Below are 2,703 nucleotides of genomic sequence, written 5' to 3'. Positions count from 1 at the left end.
CGGAGCTGCTACCGGCCGGGTCCGGGCGCCGCTTCTCCGCGCGGGGCCTGGTGCGCGGGGCGGGCTGGGGCGCCGGGTGGGCGCGTGGGGGTGATGTCGGGCTCCGGACGTGGCCCGCGTGTCCGTGGCCTGCGCCCTTCTCTGCTGCCTCCGGGTGCAGACGGGCTCTTGTGGCCGCTTTCTTTGCGCCGGGTGCTGGCCCTTGCTGTTGAAGTTGCCGCGGGCCTGCTGCCACAGCTCGGTTGGGAGGGGAGATGGTCCATGCAGCTGGGCACGGGGGAAGCGGCCACCAGGGCGTAGGGGAGAGGCACACAGATGCCTGCCACAGCCAGGCTGCTGATTGCACCAGCTACATCTTTGTTAGGATGTTGCCTCTGCTGTGGGACTGGTTGAAACACTGTACTTAACACTCTGGAGGAAGTACATTATTGCATGCAAAAACTTCCCTGTGTACCTGGCCGCGCTTCTGGAGTAATGGAAATGGCTCCAGGACGGTACCCCTCCAGTCTCGGGACTGTCCTAACAGTCGCTTGCTTAGTCTGCAGATCATACTTTGTCGGTGATAAATAATGAAATTTTAAAGCCAGTCCCTTTTCTATTTAGGTAGATTGGCAAGGGCCTTAACTTGTTATTGGAATACATGCATTTGTAAATCATTGCAACTGGACCAGATCCAGCAGAGGGGATTTAAGGTTTATTTTAATAGCGGGGGAGGTGGGTAAAGAACAGTATTGAAAGTTGCACAGTTAGGAACAAAATATTTATTAGTGGAGAAGCGCTGCATGGTGGTTCAGACCCTGGAAAGGGAGGTTAGAGGTTGGACCTAATTCCCAGCTCTATCACATACTTCTTTCCTACAGACAAGTCACTTAAATCACTCTGTGCCAGTTTCCCAATCCATAAAGTAAAATAGCACTTCCCTACCTTGCTACATGACTATGTAGAAAATATTTGTACGCCAGGAAGGCATTCATATGTCATATATGAGAAAGTCGAACTCTTACACCTAGATATTGAGTCATCTTGGAGGCAAATAGAATTTAACAAACTACTTTAAACAATGAGGATTGAGGTCTCCTTTAGCTTTAAAATCTGCAGAAGATTACAGTGTCCCTGAGGATCACTGCAAACATGCGTATTAACAGTAACAAAGCAGTTACAAACCTTGCTCGGCCGTATTCCTGTAAACGGCACCAGATCTGCTTCATATGTCAGCAAGGACAAACAAGGTCACTTACTCCCCAGAGCACCACTCCATTAGATTTTAACTTTTGTCCTACTTCTGACATCTACTAGAGTTTCTTAGTAATTATCACTCTCTGAGCTTACATATACTTGGTATGATACATAAATCCCACCAGTATAAAAGCTCTGGATCTGGGACCTAGATTGGCAGCAGCAGTTTAGTGGAGATTTAAGAGGAATCATAGCAAAATGTTTGTACTGACCTAGAACCTTTCTGGCAAGGATTTCCACGCCTCTCACAAAGGAGTGGTGTCCTTGTTTCTTAGCTGGAGATGGAGGTGCAGAGGGGTTTGTGGTCTGTTAGAGATACTCTGATATTTTATTTATTTCCAAAGTGATAGTGTAAGTCACTGGTAGAGTACAGTATAGCATCTAGGAGTTCTGGATCCTAGAGTCCTCTGCTTGTCACTGGTCAAACCGTTGGTCAAAATGTGAAGCCATTTTGCCACTCCCAATCCCAGTCCTTGCCTGTGCGTCACATTTTTCAAGTGATGTGTTTTCTATTTACCATTTTTCTCAGAGCTGCCTTCACTTGGTAGTTCCTTAGGCTGTAGATGATTGGGTTTAACATGGGTGTTACAATGCAGTAGAGTGGAGACCAGCATATGGATATACAGTGAATAGCCCAAGCTGGACCGGTTATAATAAAACAGAGCTGTTCCAAAAAACATAACCACTGTGAGGTGGGATGCACTTGTGGAGAAGGGCTTGTATCGACCCTCTGCCAAATGGATTTGGAGGATGGCTCTGACAATACAGATATAGACCACAATGAACAAACGGGCTAATGCCAATGAACACACTGGCTGTACAAAGCACAGCTTCATTCAAGGTACTATCACTACAAGACAGTTTTAAGAGTGGGGGTACATCACACATGAAATGACTGATGCCAGTGGGTCCACAGAAGGATAGAGCAGATGTCAGGAGACCGTGGAAAAGTGAGTTCAGAAAACCACATGCCCAGGATCCAGCTGCCAGCTAGAGACAAACTTCTGTTCATAATGACTCTATATAGCAAGGGATGGCATATAGCAATGTATCTATCATATGCCATGGCTGCCAAGAGGACACACTGACCCAACACACAGTCAGAATGAACATTTGTGCCTTGCACCCAGCATAGGATGTGGTCTTGAACTGAAGGACGTTCACCAGCATTTTGGGGATGATAGTCAATGTATAGCAGAAGTCTATGAAGGATAGGTTGGCAACAAGAAAGTACATAGGGGTGTGGAGGTGGCTGTCAGCTGTTGTCACTGTAGTTATCATGACATTCCCCATCAAAGTTACCACATAAATAACAGAAAACACCAGGAAGAAGAACATCTGGAATTCAGGATGGTTTGAGAATCCTAGGAGTCTGAATGTGGTCACTGCTGTTTGATTTGCCCGGACATAGTGGGGATTACAGCAACGTGGTGGGACTCAACGCATGATTGGGTGGTGAATGTCAAG

General features: G+C 46.9%; 1 pseudogene; it reads right to left on the bottom strand.

Moving 5' to 3' along the window:
- Positions 1-572: 572 nt before the first annotated feature.
- LOC109290696 lies at positions 573-2,649 on the bottom strand (annotated as a pseudogene).
- Between the last annotated feature and the right edge of the window lie 54 nt (positions 2,650-2,703).

The sequence above is a fragment of the Gavialis gangeticus genome, unplaced genomic scaffold, assembly GCF_001723915.1.
Source record: "Gavialis gangeticus isolate Ggan-Ray unplaced genomic scaffold, GavGan_comp1, whole genome shotgun sequence".
Taxonomy (NCBI): domain Eukaryota; kingdom Metazoa; phylum Chordata; order Crocodylia; family Gavialidae; genus Gavialis; species Gavialis gangeticus.
Note: the sequence above shows the minus strand (reverse complement) of the source record. Positions and strands in the feature narration are given on the sequence as shown.